Here is an 18,264-nt window from a genome sequence, read left to right as displayed (position 1 = left end):
TCTCTTGAAGATGATTAAGGAGCATAATATGCTGCCTTTGTCAAACCTGGTGGGTAGCAAGGGTGCAGGCAGCTACCCAGCTAACCAAAATTCTCTGGTAGTCTGTGGTAAGACCTCTAGAAAAAGCATATTACGTCTGTCTTTTGGAGTGGTAGAAGCCTGGTAAGTATCATAAACCATTTATTAAAAGGCAATATGCCAACCTAGGTATTTGCAGCACTAACAAAGTACGTGTTTTGTATTAAGTACCATGCTTTGGCTGATCTGCATATTAAGAAGTAGTCGGAAGTTCAGAAGGAGATTCCCATTTTAATTTTAATGCACAGAAGGAAGGGGCCCAGAGAGTGGCTGTGTTATTTTTAATTTCTTGTGTTTTCAAGTCTGCCACTAATTTTGTTCCCTGCTCATGGCCTTTTCAAAGCAGGCCTACTGTGTGGTGGTCACTTCTATTTTGCATGTACCTGCAGAAATGTATGTACAGATACCGACACATATAAACACGTGTATGTATGAATATGTATGTAATAGAAAAAGTATGTGCATCTCTGCTGTATAACAGGACAAAATGAGCTTTTTCCTGATCCCCATTCACTCTTGCAGTTCACTGGAAACATGAGACAAGGCAATGAGACTTGGCCAAACACAGTAGGCATGAGCAGACCTCTGGTACTGTCTCTACTCATTTCATCAGTGACATTTTTTGGCATGATGTTCTAGACCAGTAGTGAACCCACTCTTTCACTGTTGTTACCAAGGATTATCTTATTTTTTAAATGCATAGATAAAGAAATAGAGGGAGTTAAATTTGTGTCTAAATAAAAATCCAAATGAAGTCAATATTAAATAAAGTCTTAAGAGTGGCCTTATCTTTCATATGATTCTGGACATGTAAGGCTGCAAAATACTGATAGTATTTTTATTAACAATGCAAATTAGGCCTCTTTAAGAACTAGAGAAATAGATCTCGGTCGTCTCATTCCAGATACCTCTGTGGCTGGACCACTGAGCAGTGAGTAGCAAGAAATACCTCTCACTAACCTGAAAGGATAAGGTGTCCCCCATTATGGAGAAATAAATGTGATTAGAGTCAGTCTTTCTGCAGGTCCTGCACAAAGGGCAAATCTGACCAACACTTAATTTGTTAGACATGTGAAGCAAGGTGGAGGTGTTGCCTGCTGGGGTCAGAGCCATAAACATCACTTAGCTGGTGCTTCTGCCCTCACAGTTTTGAAGGAATCTTCTCTGTTTAATTCTGACATTAGGGCTTGCAAGGATCACTTTTCTTTTCTTTCACATCTTTGTATAGTTGTGGTACCACTGTTTTCCACCCTCAGCTGCAGCTTGACAAATAGGTTGGAGCTCCTTAACCATACCAGAATGATGATTTGCATTTTATAGCATTTTTCACTTGCTTTACTTGAATGATGTATAGGATTGATGGAAAAAGCTAGGTGAAACCTTTGTGACTGAGGGGATTAAGGCAGGTAGAAGCTCTGAATCACAGGGAGGTTAAGTATGAATTTAAGGAAGTCTTTTGGCTTCCTTGAAAGGTTTGGAGAACCTATTTTGGGGGTGGAGAGGGGAAGATGCGGCTGCTGGGATTAAGTTACAGGATGTTAAATTGCATGGCAGGGTGTAAGGGGACATATTATAAAATGGTGTGGAGGTTATCTGTGTGTGATGATAAAAACCTGATGCTCACTGTGTTAGATTCACCTGTGATCAACAGTGCAAACATTCGAAGCGAAAATATGCAAATAGCAATCACTAATCTGTGAAGGAAAAGTAGCAACATGTTCATCCAGAGTCTGGCATTAGTGTGGCAGCAAAGTGATTTCTAGGAACAAAAAAAAATAAAAGACAGTCTTGCCTAAGGTGTGTTCATGTGTCTGCAATTCAGTCACTCAACAGGTAACACAGATTAACACAGAGTAAAACAAATGGAACTGAGTTTATTTTAAAACTAAGATGTTGATAGGAAAAGTCAGTACCAGTTTTTCACTTTCTCACTTTTCACTCTTAAAATAAAATTTCACGATTTTCACAATTAAAATAAAATTCTGTGACAATTTTCACTTTCACTAACCTGCACAAGGGTCAGAAATAACACACCCATGTCTCCTCCCAAGCATGTTTAAGGAGAGAAACTTGATTTTGGCCTTGACATGGGTTGGAAGTGGGAAGCTAATATCTAGGGCACACTAAGGAACATCAGCAGGGAATATCATGAGCAAGGCTGCAAGGACTGTGTCACGGTTCAGATACTGGACCTGCAGTGGACTCTTGTCAGTGCTTGTGTGCTTTAAGGGGTAAAATGCCTTGTTTTGCTCCAGCAGCTGGACTACAGAAACTGGTGAGACTGCAGGAGTTGTTTGTGGCCACTAGATGACTCCTTCAGCCTGCTGGTGAACAAACTCAGAGCTGAGAAAAAGTCTGAAGAGCTGGTGCAGGAAGGAGGGGCTGTTCTGGGTCCATTCTGAGAGAGTTGCACTGAAATAAACGGGTTATGTATCTCCCAACTGATCGAAATGTTAACGTGGTTTTTAGTTTAAGTAGTTCATGGTAATAAAACTACAGATCACTTATTTGGGGTGTTTGTTAATAAGCTTGCATTTTCAAAACAAAGGTCATAAAGTCAGAGTGGGTTCACTGAGGCAGTGAACATGTGAAAGAGCTAATTTTATAAGTTGTACTCCTTGTTGACTGGACTGTAAGTGAGACCTGGGTTTGTGAGGGGCTCTGGCTCTTACTTGGCAAGCTTTCATGGAAAGAAAACTCAGTGAACACTCCACCCAAACCAGCAACACCATAGTGCTTATCTTTGCCTCCTTTTTGCATCTTGTAGATGGGCAGGACAAATCCTGTTAGGCTGGGGAAAATGTAAACAGACTCTACTGAAGTTAAGGCCGAGACAGAATTCCCACAAACTCACTACAGATTTCATTGTGTATGTGGAGGATCCACTCACCTTAAAATGCTTAGGTTAAATATTTTCCCTGTCATTTAGAGAGAGTGCAGACAATGCTTTAGTTTCATAAACATGTATTTGCCAATGTCTGTACCAAGTGTGTAGTCCCTTTATCAAGGTAATTAGGTGATGAGATGGCTCTGATGTTGCTCCATGTACTTCCTGACATCTGTTTTTATTTCTGAGATGGAATAATGATTCACCAGTTGCCATTAAATGTGACCAGTTCCTGGTGCAAAGTATGTGCTGTATAAAACAATAGTGCCCATGGCTGATTATTTTTTTAATTCAACACTGTTTTTGTAAGCCAAGAATCTTAGAGCAATAAGACTTGACCCGATCTGTGGCTTGATCTGTGGAGGTTTTATTTTATTCTTTGAAGCTGTGAAGTCTGAGTGCTTCAGTGTTTGTGCTAAGCATACTGTTAATCTTATTTTTAAACTTAATGCACAGTGAGAGTGTCATGTTTGGAAATTTTGTTCAACTAAAGTTTTCTCTTTTCTTTCTTAAATACATGAGACCTGTTGGTAAGCCCAACATTTCTTCTGAATTAGCTTCCAAAAATGCAGTTCTGGATTGAGTTTTTGCAAACCAGGACTAGAATTTTCGTGACCCAAACCATGTCTCTTTTGAGTGTTATGTTTACCCAGTGGCATATTAGGATTTAATTCTTTGGATGTATCACAAAGACATGATATAAAAGCAGCTGTTGTATGAGATTTTCAGGTACTTTTTATTTATGCATGTAGGATATGTATGTAATACAGTTTTTGTATAAATATATGCAAACATCTCTTGGCTCTTGCTTCTCAAGTATGCATACCTTGACACATACATGCACGGGCATCCTTCCCTTCCTCCCTACCTTGTTTTCTGCCCCAAGACCCTGTTTTTGAGATTGTTTAAAAGCTGTGATACAGCAATTTTCTAAAGGGAAACTGCATAACCTGTAATTTAGACTAATCATTTGTAAATAAGCTATGACAGAATTGATGAGGAGAAATATTGAAAAAAAGAAACTGGGTTTTGGCATTTGCTTTTAATAATTTCCATCTGTCTTGTTGCTGTGTCATTATTTTGATACACTAAGTGTTCTGTTTAACTCACTTTCTGAGATGTCCATGTTTTTATCTGTTTACTTAAAAGCTGTAGGTCTAAGGAGATGCCTTGTGTGGTTCAATTGAGAGGTCAAGAAGGAAGATTCAGGAGCAAAGCTAATGGCTGTCTATGTAAACTTACTTAGTGTGCATTGCTCTCTTATGTGCTGCAAGAGAAATAAAACTGCTGCACCATGTTAAGATCAGGCTAATAAAAATATAAAGAAAAAATTACAGGAAAAAAATACATAATCCTGTAGTTCCCATTAGATTCTCACTCTGAAAAGTGTTTTATTGTTGGCTGTATGCTTTTTCTGCTGCTGTCAGTGATGGTTGTAGATATGAATAGAAGCCAGCATGTGTAGCATGGATCAAAGTGAGGTGAATGAGCTGAATTGGAAATTTACCATGCTTGAGCTAAGCTGGCAGTGGAAATGACATGAGCAGCTTAATTTTATTTAGAGCTCTGTAAAGGGAGAGGCGTTCATGTGTGTGGGTCCTACCTCCCCCAGCCACTGCCTTGTCCCTCTTCTCACTCTCCTGGGCCCCAAGTGACATGATGGGACATACAGGTTATCAGTTCTGAGCGTGTCTGGCATTTCAGGAATTAGCTGGGCTGCTGCAGCAGTTGGAAGCACAAGGGATGGTGGCATATTTTGCGTTCAGCTTCCTCTCCGAAGTGGCTGAGCTGAGTCAGGCAGCAGGGAAAAGGCCGAGCAAGGCGCTGATGTTTCCCTGCAGACCATGGGTGTGCTTGCCTGCCTGCCCTGTTCACTGGCTGATCTGGTGATGGAGCAGCCAGTCCCCTGGATATTTCTTTGTCCCAGCCCTTAGCATAGTCAGTGTTCAGAATAGGCATACTTCATCATGTTATGTCTTCTTGTAGAAGGGCCGCAGGAAGGGAGTGCTGAGAGTGGTCAGGCAGGGACAGATAATGAGCATTGCACTGTGTTTATAAGAAAACCTAAACTTAAAACAAACTCTCTCTGAGTCTGAGAAACTTCTGAATGAAGAAAATTTTGTTTGAGGCAAGGTTGTGTGGCAATTTTGTTTAAGTAAGTTACTACATTTAGGGTTAAGAAGGAAGGCTTCAGGTATTTCCTACCCACTCCTATTTTCACCTCAAATACAAGTATTTGACAATAAGGCAAGATTTAACTGGGAACTTGAAATCCTGTTGAGCACTGTTTGCAGAAAGTTTTTCTTTTTCATTCATGCACTAAATTACCTAACTGTAAACTTTTAATTTGTCCTGCAAAACCTCAGGATATCTTCATACCCTAACATTGTGTTTTGCAAAGGTTTATACCTGTATTACCATCATCTGAAGCACAGGGAACATTGCACTAGTGCTCTCACAGAGTTTCTGTCACCTGGAGTCCTTCCCAGAATCAGTTTCAGAAGTCAGGTTTCATTCCCTAGTGCCAATATTGACACAGTTGTGATTCAGGTGTATTTAGTGTTCACTCTGAAGAGGGTATATTCTTTGATGTGCATCCAGAAAATTTTGTTGTGGGTGCGATTTCTATTGTACATGGGCAGCATGGTTCCCTCTAGGATTAGATTTCCTCATCCTCCCAAAGCTGCTTTCAGAAGAATGCTTTTTGTACTGCTGAGAATTGGATTTGGCATCAAAGCCTGTTCCAGTGCATTGTGTACCAACTGCGTAGGGCACCAGGCGGTGCACAAGTATCCTCCCCAGCCATGGTGACCAAACTCCTGCCATCTTTACCCTTCCTGGCTCTCAGAACAGGAAACCTGTGGAAAAAAGACTGCTGAAATGCTTACATTGCAGTTATTAGTACTAACTCCTCATTGTAGGATGAAACCAGTGCTAATTTCGCTGGTTTATTGGGAATCCTCTGAAGTCAGTCATAATCTCGGTCTGTCCCCTTTCCTGTGTTACATTTCCAGGTAATGTGCAACTAAACAATCTCTTTATGGCTTGTGCCAATGCATATGCTGGATGAGACATAACTTTTTGCACGTGAATTAAGGAGGGGATAAAGAATCTGTGTTTATTTTATAAGGCTTGGTTCCCTAACTGAGTTGTGGCAGAAATTCTACATGAGGTGATCCTAGAGACGTAAAAGTAACACCTCACACTGGCCAAGCCCTTTTAGAGCAGCTGAATGTTGTAGATCAAGTCTCCAAAAAGATGGACTATCTGTGGCAGAGTTTTTACAGCCTGAGACGGGCAGATCCATGTGAGAGTAGGATGCTGATGGTAACTAGTTGGAACTTACTCTGGGTTTCTGAAGTGCTGCTGTTTGTCCCTCTCAGTTGTAAAGAAGCAGCAAACCAGACTTCTAATACAGTGCTAGGTATTTGTTTGTAATAGCCATTACAACCTGGTGATTGACGGGTTATAGCTGTTTATTTTGTGGTATATTTATGCATCAAGCACTTGCTTTAAGTTTGGTAGAGATCTGTAGCACCTCAGTTTGTGATAGACTACAGAGCAACATCCACATATGTGATTGCAGAAACCTGTTAGGTGCTACTCATTACAAATTTTCAGAAAATCCTAACCTATACTTAAGAAAAACTAGCACCACAAAACCAACCCCTCCCCCCAGAAAATCCCCCCAAGCAGCCAACAATGGATATGCATAATTTTGGATATACAATGTTTTTCCAATCATCTTTGATGTTCTGCTGTTGACTGTCTTGCTGCTAGAATGGGTAAAAAATACTGAATAATGTTCTATACATTGTACTGTTCTTGTATTATTATTTTTTCACAACTGAATATTACTGCAAATGCTTTAAAATATGGTAACAATACATTTGCTACTATGTAAGAACCAACTAAATTACATTTATACTAAGTTGGAGACTCAAAGTATGCTCTTATTTTGTCTATTAGACACATACATACACAGATTTGGCATAGTAAGGAAATCCAGGTGGAAACTTGAAGAGTTGTCCTGATGCCACTTTTTCCTATGCAAGAGTAGGCACAAGGACTGAAACTGGGGTTTGGAGTAAATGAGCAGTCCCACCTTCAATTATTTCATTTCCTGATGAAATTCTATTAAAAATTGTCATTTTTATTTTAAAATAAGTTTAAATGATAACAAGATATTTGTGGCTTTTCTTCTCACCCCTGTAAACACTGTTTTAGTTGAGCATTCTGATAAGGTCTATAACTCCATGACTCAGAGCATAGAGGAATGAAGGAAAATATCATTCTGTTCAGCAAATACAGTCTACATATACAAGGTAATGGTTAACTGCATTTAAGTCTGGAAATGATTGTGTATTAATTACAGTTAATTATGAGATGATCCAAGCACATTGCTGTGCAATGTGCTCAGAACACACTGTTACTTCAAAATGTGTTTTAGGAAAAGAATTTGGGTATTACCACCTCATTTTAGGACAGAAATAGCATTCTTCACTGCAAAAATCACTACAGCAACTTCACTGCCCTGCCTGGTCTTAACATGCGGGCTTGTATTCTTCAGTGAGCACCTCTGAAGAAAAGTTAATCAATTTCTGTTTGAACTGCAGTGATAACAACTTCCCCAGCCGTGTGGTTTGCTACCTGTGATTGGCCCATAGAGCAAAGGTAGTTTCTCCTGATGGATTTTTGGAACCACTTTTAAACTTGTCCCTGTTAGAGTTGCCTCAAGGCAAATCCTAGCGTGCTATGTTTGTGCTTCTGTGTATCTATCTTCTGGCTGCACACCAAGATGTGATATTTAAGAGTGTGCTGTGCTCCTTTCTGACTCCTCTGGAGCAGCCTTTGTGAAATTGGGATTTTTATAAGCCAGTTTTCCATTACTTTCTGTCCTCAATCAGAGGCTGTGTGAGGGAAAAAATGCTTGCTTTCCAGGTTATTTTTTATCAAGACAAAATTAATCTGTTCTTCATCCCATGGTCTTTATCCTTTTTATAATATTACTACTAATAATACTTATTATTTTTGGCTTGCACCTTTTGCTGAAAGTCACATTCTGAAAAGAAGTCAGCTTGTATGACAAGAGCCTTCTGCAGGCAGCCCATCTCACCAAAGTTTCACAAGGTCTGCAGGAGTGCTGCAAGCAAGTGGGAGCTCTAAGGCCACAGCTCTTGTCTTGATCTGGAGAATATTTACGTGTAGTCATAACTTCTCCATCAAAGCTCCCTTCTGTTGACCTCAGGGCTGACTTGGGTGTCTGAAATGGAGCCCAGATATTAACGCTGCGGAGTTGGTGACAACAGGAAGCAGGGAGGCAGGGTGTAAGTGTACTGCTGTGAAGGGTGGCATTCACTTTTCTTCCCCCAGGCTATTGACTGCCCATCCCAGTGGTCTGACTACTGTCCAGATGCTGCTCCAGAAGTGGGCATCTTCTGGAGCTTCACTGGCATATTTGCCAGCCTGTGAAGAAGTACCCATCATGGGTACTCCAGTCCTTCTTACATGCTCACAGGTACCGAAGGACAAATTTTAGGAATCAGCATCCATTCTTAAGTAGTTTGACTCTATTTCAGAGTAAAAGCAACTTTTCTGAAGCTCTTAATAAAAAAGTAGTAATTACTGAAATCATTGTCAGGTTCATAACCAGCTCTTGCATCAATCTCCCAAGGCAGTGATGATTATCCTGTTTTCCTGTTCTTCAGTAGCGCTGGGGGTGCTCATGGTGTTGGAACTCACGCTGAGGAATAGATTCAGGACTGATGGATGATAGTGGTTGATTTGATCTGTGTGTGATATTGATGGAGGGGGAAACAATGCTGTGCTTCAGCTGTTTCTGATGGCTTCGGTTTTCTGTCAGCATTCCAGTTAATAATGTTTAAAAAACAGCTCTGTGGTGTCTGTAAATGCCTTTCATGAGGTGGGGAGAAAGTACTTACAGACGCTTACAGATGCTTTCAGTTACCACATATTAATATAAGTACTTGCACCTCCAAGTGATTGCACAAAGCAAGTAGGCATCTAAGACATCAACACTTCCTAAAAAAAAATGGGGAGGTTTTTCACCCTTTGTAAATTTGATTTGTTTTCAAAGGGTTTGTAACTTGCTGTTACAGTACCTAAGCAATGAATTTTTTCCATCATAACCAGCTACTTCTGCAGTGAATTTAAAGCTGATTTCTGCTCTATAGTACAGAAACAAATATATGACTTGGCACTGGGGAATAATAATCCCTACCTCATGCCTAATGCTCCTTATTGTACTGCATTACTGTGACTCTTCACAGGGTAGTTAATAGGTGTGGTTTCCTGTTTTTCAGAAGTCTGGAATAGGATGTGTCCTGGGTTACCAACTAGACAGATAATGGAGTAGAACCTTTTCAACACCTCCGGTGCTGTGTTCAGTCTTCCATGGCCTCTCAGTTTTTACAGGAAAAGTCAATGTGACCTGCAGCACCAAACATAGCAAACTTCCCTAACTAAGATTCAGAATTTGGGAGAGACTGTAAAGTGGTGCCTGTTGATAGGCATGCTTCCTTAAAGATTCTTGTGTTAGGAAGATTTTCCTCATACAGCTGTCTTTGCAAACAAGTGAGCATTGTCATTAACCAGCATCCAAACAGATCTTTTCATAAATCTAAATGGCAAAAGCTTTTGGGAAAGCCATGAGGCCCTATGTAGGCATATGAGCTACCTGTCTTACTGCCAGCAAACTGCTGTCTGATCCACAGTAAGGTGATGCTCCCATCCCAGCACACTTCCTTCTTGTTGTGCCAAAATTTGTGTGAGGGCTGCCTTGAAAGTTGAGCTTTTACCTCTTCTGCATGATTTCCATGAATCTGAAGAGGAAGGATGGGAATGTAAATGTACTGAAGGCACACTCTGATCAAAATAATCAAATATTTCAAAGCATCACAAATTGACACATTTATAGCAAGTTTATGTAATCGGTTTGTAAAACGTGGTACCATAGCATAGTTTTAATTCTGTATTCCTGAGATGAAACAACATAACCAGCTAGGGTTATTTTTACCTTAAAGCAGCTCTTGTAAGTCTAGTTTTAAATACATCTTTGTGGACTTGTAGTCATACCTAGTATGTCTTTAATTTCTTGAATTTAAATGCAGTGCTTCCCATTTTGACACAAAATTGGATTGGAGAAGGGGTTGTAAAGGTGGCAGCCTCACTGTGAGAGTCCCTGTGTTCCTTCTAGATAGTTTGGAAGAGAAATCTTGCTCAGGTGATGTTTTTGTAAGACCATTGACTCTGCCAGAGCTGATACACTGAAAATGTATATGGATACAAATGCACCAGATACATTTGGAGAAGGATTGTTTTCTTTTCTGGTCATTTACCTTGATTGTAACCTTTCTGTATATCCGTTAATCTTGCTGTTCACTCTGTGGATGGCTTTGATGAAAATCCTGATAGAGGGTATGCATAAAGTCTTCTAAAATTCACACAACAGTGTGGGTAAATGTAGACCTTCTGAAAAACAAGTCTGGTCTGTGCTAACTAGAAAATTTTTTTTCTGCGTTTTATTTGTACATATTTTTGTGCTTTTGCAGATTCTCAGGCTGCCTAGGGTGTAAGTTTTTCACTTTTTCTTCCTACTCTAGGACTACTGTTGGGAGTCAATCCAATACAAGTTGAAGATAATTTGTTAGAAAAACCATTCTGAGATTTTATTTATTTTTGTACACCACTAAAGAAGAGACTGCTGAACTCTTTACCAATACTGGAGCAGCATATTTGGGGGGAAAATAATTCTTGATGCTAAATTGAAGATGTGTGTGCATAGATACTTTTAATACTTGGTTCCCATTATTTAGATTACCTTTTATAGTTTGATTAATCACAAGGTGTGAAAATAGATGTAGCCACTCTAGTTGATTTTAGAATCTGACAGGTGCAATTTAGGAAATACTATTTTAGTGTTGAGTATTTTGCTATGCTATGGTTTTTGGGGTGGAGGTTTTCTGGTTTGGTGTTCTGGATGTCATTTGCTTTTTGCTTCAATATTTTGTTCAGAGAGATTTTAACTTTTTTTTTAATGTTTCTTTCCTTCTTCCCCTCATGCATCATCATTCAGTATCTAATAGTGTTCTGTAGGATTAAGAAGAATTAATAGTCATCATTTTTCTCCTCACTGAAATGTTTTCCAGTCTCTTGTAAAAGAGCTTTAATTTTTTAATACTAAAATCTGTCAGATTATTTAAAAAAAAACAATGGAGAAGATTTTATCATTTTATTTCTTTCGTTCTGTTATGAGAGCATTTTCATTTCCAATTTATTTTTGGCATTAAAAGAAAATCGGATCAAGATAAGGATCCCATTGAGCTGAACATAGCAGACCTTGAAAGATACAATATACTCCCAAGCACTAACCACCCAGAATCACAGTTATTTTAGGCTATTAAATGCTGTAGTTATAGCTGCATACAGTGGTTTTGGTCACCTGTTTGTCCATATCACCAAAATGCTTCTGCAGAACTAGAAATGTGGCGTGAAGGTGGCTGGTGTGTGGAGTAACTACAGAAACACATTGGTGGGAGGTGGAAGAGAATGTTCAGAAATTCCTGGCAAAAATCAGGTTTAAAAAAAAATAGGTTTGGCTCCAGGCTGGTTATAGGGTTTCTGTGACAAATCTGCTGAACGCAGAAGCTGGAAGAATGACAGGAATGCGCATTGTTGGTCCTGCACAATTCAGCTGGGGGGAGCAGAGTTAATTGGGTTCTTCCTACGGTTTTACTTGCTTGATAAAATTAACTTTAGGCCTGATTCTGCCTTGTCTGGCAGCTCTGCTATCCTGTTGGCCTGAGTGTGGGAGAAAGGGAAATGGGTCACATGCACAGAAACTGGTCTTGCAGACCAAACCTGGTGGGCAGCTTTGGTGACGCAGAGCTGAGGCTGCGATGTGTTTATCCGCTTGTTGTTCTGCTGGCTCAGCCCAGGAATAGGGCTGGGAGCTAATAGGGCTCTTCTGTCCTTAAACAGAGCACTGACAGGGAGCCTGTCTGCTGAGTCAGGAAATGTCAGGTTTGCATCCCTGCTTCTAGGAGTGCCTATTGAGGGAAAGGATATTTCTAATGCAATTTTGTGTACATACCCTTCCTCCAGATTTACTAGCAAATAGCAGGTTGGCCCTGCAGAATTTTTAATTTGTAACAATCCACTTAATGTATGTAGTTAAATAAATCCGGGTGAGATTTTGAAATGGTTCAGAATAATAAAAGGGTATATGTGCATCCATGCTGGAGGTTAAAATGTGTCTCATTACTAGTGTTTGCAGAATTTGAGACATCAGTGTATTGATTATTTATATGTATATTTTTAATTATTATTTTTAATAAGTTGTTGCAAATTAAAAAGACTGGGAAATTTAACAAGAAAACGTGTCCTGTGAAGTATAAAGTAGCAGTATAAAAAATTTTACAGAAGGCTTGCATTTCCTTATTTTGTGATCTCTTGTTTGTTCAGGTTATGTTTGTATATTTGTATAAAAGAGAACATATACATGAAGTTTTTTCCTATATATATATTTCATCTTACTTATTAAATAGGAGGCTTGAGAATTTCCTCTCCAGGTGCTGAGCTTTCAGAAGTAAAATCTGAGTCCTTTCCAATGTCTTTCTCTTTGTATCTTCATGGTTCTGTCATGCTTTGGCCAGAGTGTTCTGAGCTGGAAGGGACCCACAAAGATCATTAAATCCAGCATCTAAGGCAGTGGCTGGGTTCTGTGGCTCTGTTATGGCCAGTGTACAGGGCAGACCTGGGCAGTGTCACCCACAAGAGTCCTGCATCTCTGGGAGCAGCTCCATAGGCTGGCCTGGGGAAGTTTGGCAGGGCAAAGAGGCTGGCCCCAGAGCTCAGAATAGTCTGAAAGAGTCCAGGAAAGCACATAGGGAAATATGAGTGGTTTTTCAACTTCCTTTTCACAGCTGTGGTTATAAGCATGTCCAAGCTACATCAACCTGCAAGTGAAAGTAACTTCTGCTTAAATGGATAATATTAGGAATTAGTATGCCTTATGCCAAGCTTTGTCTGAAAGAACAATTCTGTTTCATGAGAGAATTAACCAATGGAACTCAAGGTTTTTCTTTAGAAATTCATTATCAATTAGGTATCTGAGTATTTTTTTACTACTGATCATGTTCTCCCCAAAGGGAGAAGCTGTGGAGAAAGGATGAAAATTTATTTTGAAACTCAGGAAAAACCTGCTTTCTTCTCAGTCCTTTCTCACTGTCTGTCTTGTAGTGTAAAGCAGATAGCAACAAGCTGTCCTAATTCTGGTAGATCCATGAGCAGGTCAGTGGGAGTTCAGATGTGTTGCTGTGCCTGGCGTTACTTTCCCTTTTTTTGTCTTTTTTTTCTTTTTTCCCCCCTCACCCTCTTAGATTTGAAGTATCTCAGGAGTTACCAGGCAATGGGATTCATTGAGGGGGTGAAGAGCATTTATTTCACTTTCCTCACTTCTATACTCTCTGTTTTATCTTCTGACAGTCCGTGTGGATAAGCCCCTAAGAGTTTGGGGGGGAACTGCATTTTCTGGTTTGTGTAGTTCTGAGCTATACCCAGTATCATAAAATACACTGTGCTTAGTTGGGATAGTTCTCAGATCTCTGGTTTCTTTGAGAACCCTTTCCACGTGGAGGTCAGTTTCTGTGTCAGATACTGTTTTTAAGCTGTGAGATGCTTATGTCAAGGATTTTTTTGCTTGAGTATTTGGAGAAGACCATATCTGAAGAGTAGAAACTTTAGGTATTGCACAGCTCTCTCCTGAAGAAGACTTTTTCCTGGAGGATTATGCTTGATGCACCAGTAGCTCTTAGTGAGCCAGTAAATGAACCTGAGCCTCTGCTGTGACTCTTGTGAGCTACAGGGATGTATCTGCAGGTCTGCTTGCAGTTCCCACGTTTGATGGCATTTCTCAAACTTGATGTACTTTGAAGCACTAGCAGGCTTGGTCCCTGCTCTCATGCTAAGCAAACAGGTGAGGAGCATCCTGCTGAGCCTTGGAATGGCCATTCAGTGGCACAGTTACTTGTGTCTCCATGGCACTTCTGTTTCCTGTGGAGAATGGTCCTGGGGGGCTCCTGAGCATTTGGCTCCATCTTTGAGCTGGCTGCAGCATTTCCAGACTATAATGTCTTTGCTAGAGATTGATGGATACCTCAAAATCTTGAAATACTTTTCCTCTCTAATTAACACTGGATTTTAGCAGCAGTTGCCATTCATACAAGATTCCTGATGGGGGGAAGAAGGTGAGTAAGTTTCACTCCTGTCAAGCCAGAGGTAGTGGTTTTAAAGCTCAGGGGGCACGAGGTGTTCATTGATAACATGGGTCAGATCTTCTAGGTACTGTGAATCTGTAGTCAGCTGGAGGAAGTGACCTAGCTGGGTTGTGACCTGTGACTTAAAACAGGTAACAACATTCAAGAGTGTGCTGGTTAGTTATGGCATCTAATATTGTCTCTCTGTTCAAGAAGATGCCTGCTTCCCCATTTTCCTCCAACTCAAGCTTGTAACTTAAATCTAAATGTTGTCTTAAATTAAGCCTCAGCCAATCCAGTGTTGTGCCATTCTCCTTTAAGCATAAATTGGGGTGTGCAGGGCACACACAGAACTCCAGGTAATCCTTGTTTCCTTTTGACTCTGGGCAACAACTTTGTTGAGATAGGATGAATTGGATCACCAGTATCTGGTCACCATCTGATGGTGTGTCTGAGCCTTTTCACAGTCTGTTCAGTCATGAACAAATGGGTTGTGTAATGTGTGGCTGGTCTGCAACCCTGTGTCTCAGACTTCAGCTGTAGTAGGAGAGTTGTCTGTGTCCGTGGCAGTGGGCAGCTTACTGCAGTCACTTCCCAGGTGCTGCTTTGTCCCCCTCTGTGTCATCATGAGAGGTGCATTAAGAGCTGGCTGTTGTGTTAGGTACATGGCCAGGCATGTGGTGGGACACACGTGAAGGAGTTTTCACACATGGAGAATCCTTGATGGTCAGTGCTCTCCAGAATGTGGACACCTGGTGGTGTTATGGTGTGAACACCAGTCTGGTGCTCCCATGGGATGGGTCTTGCAGCAGATTGCTGGATAAGGATGTTTTGTTGATTGGATATCCACAGCTTCTGTTGGGAGCGTTGTCCCAGTGGTGAGGTAAAGTGAGTTGACTCCATAAATCCCCTTTCTTTGAATTTTCTCCATTAAAACCTCCTATGATTTGACTTTCATAAAGCAAAAATGTGCTTGACCTGTCTTTTGCTGTAGGCCAAAGTGTGCATGTATAGCTCAGTTGCTCAGATTACAGTAACTTAGTCCTGTTTCCAAACTCATAAATCCCTTTAACCTAAATCAAAGTAGTGAACTCTAAGTAATTTGTCTTATGAGCCTTTAGCTTTGTGGATTCTTTCATCAGAAATCAGCCTGGTTTTTGTGACACACTGACAGTCACATGTCATGGATGTAAATTCCAGCATTGGTACAGCTGTATTCCTCAGGCATCCTCTGTGCTTTGTGGTGTTGAAGAATAAGCCTAAGCTATCTGAGAGTAAACAAGTCTGCCTGAAATAAGAACTGAAAACATCTGAGTTAATTTTACTTAACTGTTCCTTTGTAAATAAGAGCTTGTTTTTGTGTATGTAAGATAACTTCCATAGCCTAAAAAGTAGGAAATTTTAAATTCTCTTTGCTGATGTGAATTTCTGCAATGGCCTGTGAAAAGTTATGTGACACAGGTAACCTAGAGAAAGCAAAATGTCAAATACCAAACACTCACTGAGTGATGTAATTGCTTTCTAATCTGACACAGAGCTTGCATATAGTGCATCTTAGCACTGAGCTCTAGCAGGCTCCAGCATAAATGGTCTTCTGAGATGCATCTTGTTAGGATTTAATATCATAAAGCATTTCATAATTCAGAAGAGTCTCTCTCTCTCCCCAAGGGTAAAATTCCCCTCTCCTGGTTCTTGTCAATACGTGTATACAGTAAAATAAACAAGTTTGATAGAGGTACAGAATGCAAAGGCTGTACATGTTAAGCTGTATCCCAACTGTTTCAATTTAGTAATTTCACTGTATGTATAATACAACAGAGTAGAAAGTATGATTTCTTGCAAATTACTTATTTTATGCTTTCTCCAGTGAGACCATTTTAAAACACTCTGCATTTCAGCATGCTTTTATTGTGCAGAGCAATACTAACTGCATTAGAACTTTTTTAGATAGCAGTTAAAAAAGCAGCAAAGTCAGTCTTATTTGACTAAACACCCATTCAAAGTGATAACAATTCATGCTGGATGCTCAGTTAGACTTTACAGAACGTGAAATTACAAGCCTGAATGTATTTATTTATCCTGACTTAATTATTTTCTTTATTTTTGGCTTTGCTGGGGACTCTTTGTGGTGAATAAAGAATCCAGAATAAAGGTGCTCCAGAATAAAGTCATAGAGGTGTTCAAGCATTATATAAGCTGTCAGTTTGCTTTCACTCTTTCTGGATCTTTCTCCTTCTATAAGATTTTATTTCCATAACCTGGTATAGCTGTTGTAGGTCATTATCTGCATTGTGAAGGGTGCTTTTCAGTGAAGCAGGGGGAAGGTACAATCTCAAATTGTCTGAGGTTGAATAAAAAAAACCCTTAGAATACAATGGTGTCAGTAGTTCAGTAATGGTCTGTATTCCTACCTCTCATCCATGCTGATTTAAATTAGGTCTAAGCTTGGTGCAGCCTTATATATTTGTATATGGTTCCTGTGGTATCATAATAGAGACTTCTGGGCTTCCTTAACAAGACAAGACAGGGAGGTGGGAAAGAAATTAACCTGGGATTTTTGTTTGGTTCGGTTGTTTCTCTTCTCCAGAGAGATGGCTTTGTGGGTCTGGGTTTTTGTATGTGGTGATTACCACACTCAGCTTGTTTATAACCTTATCTGTGAGGATACTGTTGTCTTTTAATGAATGTCTAGGAAAAAACCTGATTACTTAAAAGCACAGCCTTTTCATAAGGAGATGTTTTTTTATGCATCACACTTCTTTCTGAAGATGTCTTTGAAGTTGAACACATTAAATTCAAGTCTACATTGCTCTGTAGCACAATGACCTAACAAGATCGTGGGTCTTCAGGGGACAGCCTCTGGAGCTATGCCTGGAGTCATCCTGACTACTTGCAGGTATGAGGATACTTGGTTTGCTGTTACTTGCATTGCAATAACTGATGGCAGCTTTTATTACAAAAGAGGGTGATCTCCAAGGTGTGCTGGCCAATATATCTGCTGTCACATTCCTCCTCTTCCCAGACACTCTTGTATCAATCTCAGAGCAAACATTTAAATAATAACTGGAGGGACTTAGTCTTCAGGGCCTTTTTTCTTTTGGGGATGGGGGAGGTGGTTTGCTTATTTATTATGCAGCTTCTTTTCTCCTGATGATTTTAGGCTGCTTTGCCAAGAGTCAGTTCACCACTGTTGCAGGTGTGAGTTTTGCAGAGGGGATGGTGTGCAGAAGCCCTGGCTCTAAGCCCTTGGAGAGAAGTGCACTGAGAGTGGGCTTTGTGGACAAACAGGGCCATGTATGGCCCCAAGCTTGGCATTGCTCTGGAGGCAGCTGAGCCTGTTTCAAGTGAAATCTCTGCTGACTTCAGTGACGTAGGAAGAGCATTGAGTTAAGTAGTGAGGAAAGGAATCTGCAGCATAAAAACTCCCAATGCCTCGAGGGTGATGCTGTAGCTGGAGACACTTGTCAGCCCTGCTGTGCAGATGTCCCTGTTGGACACTGGAGGTTTGTCCACACTCGTCTTCCTGCAGACCCTCATGCAGGGAAAGGAAGGGCCCAAGATGCTGTTCAGCCCTGCTGATGTCTCTAACACTGTGTTTTGCCCAGTGGTAGCTGCAGGCAGGGATCTGGGTGACAAAGCCACTCACCTGCCATGGGGTAGTATGATTGAAGGAATGGGGAGATGGCAGCTGCTGTATTGGCTGGGGTGTTTGCTAAGAAAGCTGCATTCATAAGGACCTGACAGGAGTAAGGACACTTGGCAATTAGAGTTTGGGTGCATTGTGGGGTGTTCATTATTCTTTATTCATCAGCACTTGGTGGTCAGTGTTGTGTGCATCTGGTTTCTGCTCCCCCCTGTTCCAGGTGATGGGTGAGTGTTCTGAGCAAGGGAAAGTTTGAGGAAGGGTTGATGGGCGAATAGTTTTCCTTCTGCAACGAGTTCACTGCAGGAAAGTAAAAAGGTGGAAGGTGTCTGTTAATGTTCTGCTCTGTAGTTTAAATCTCTCTGCTGTGGTTCCTAATG

General features: G+C 40.5%; 2 protein-coding genes across 9 annotated transcripts in view; one reads left to right on the top strand and one right to left on the bottom strand.

Annotated features, from left to right (window-relative positions):
- The window catches only part of MYH15 (myosin heavy chain 15), a 468,786-nt gene that overhangs the window by 236,529 nt on the left and 213,993 nt on the right, over nt 1-18,264 (bottom strand). The window lies entirely within an intron of this gene.
- Nucleotides 1-18,264, top strand: part of BBX (BBX high mobility group box domain containing) — a 139,695-nt gene that overhangs the window by 39,635 nt on the left and 81,796 nt on the right. The window lies entirely within an intron of this gene.

This window comes from Sylvia atricapilla, chromosome 2 (genome assembly GCF_009819655.1).
Source record: "Sylvia atricapilla isolate bSylAtr1 chromosome 2, bSylAtr1.pri, whole genome shotgun sequence".
NCBI lineage: Eukaryota > Metazoa > Chordata > Aves > Passeriformes > Sylviidae > Sylvia > Sylvia atricapilla.
Note: the sequence above shows the minus strand (reverse complement) of the source record. Positions and strands in the feature narration are given on the sequence as shown.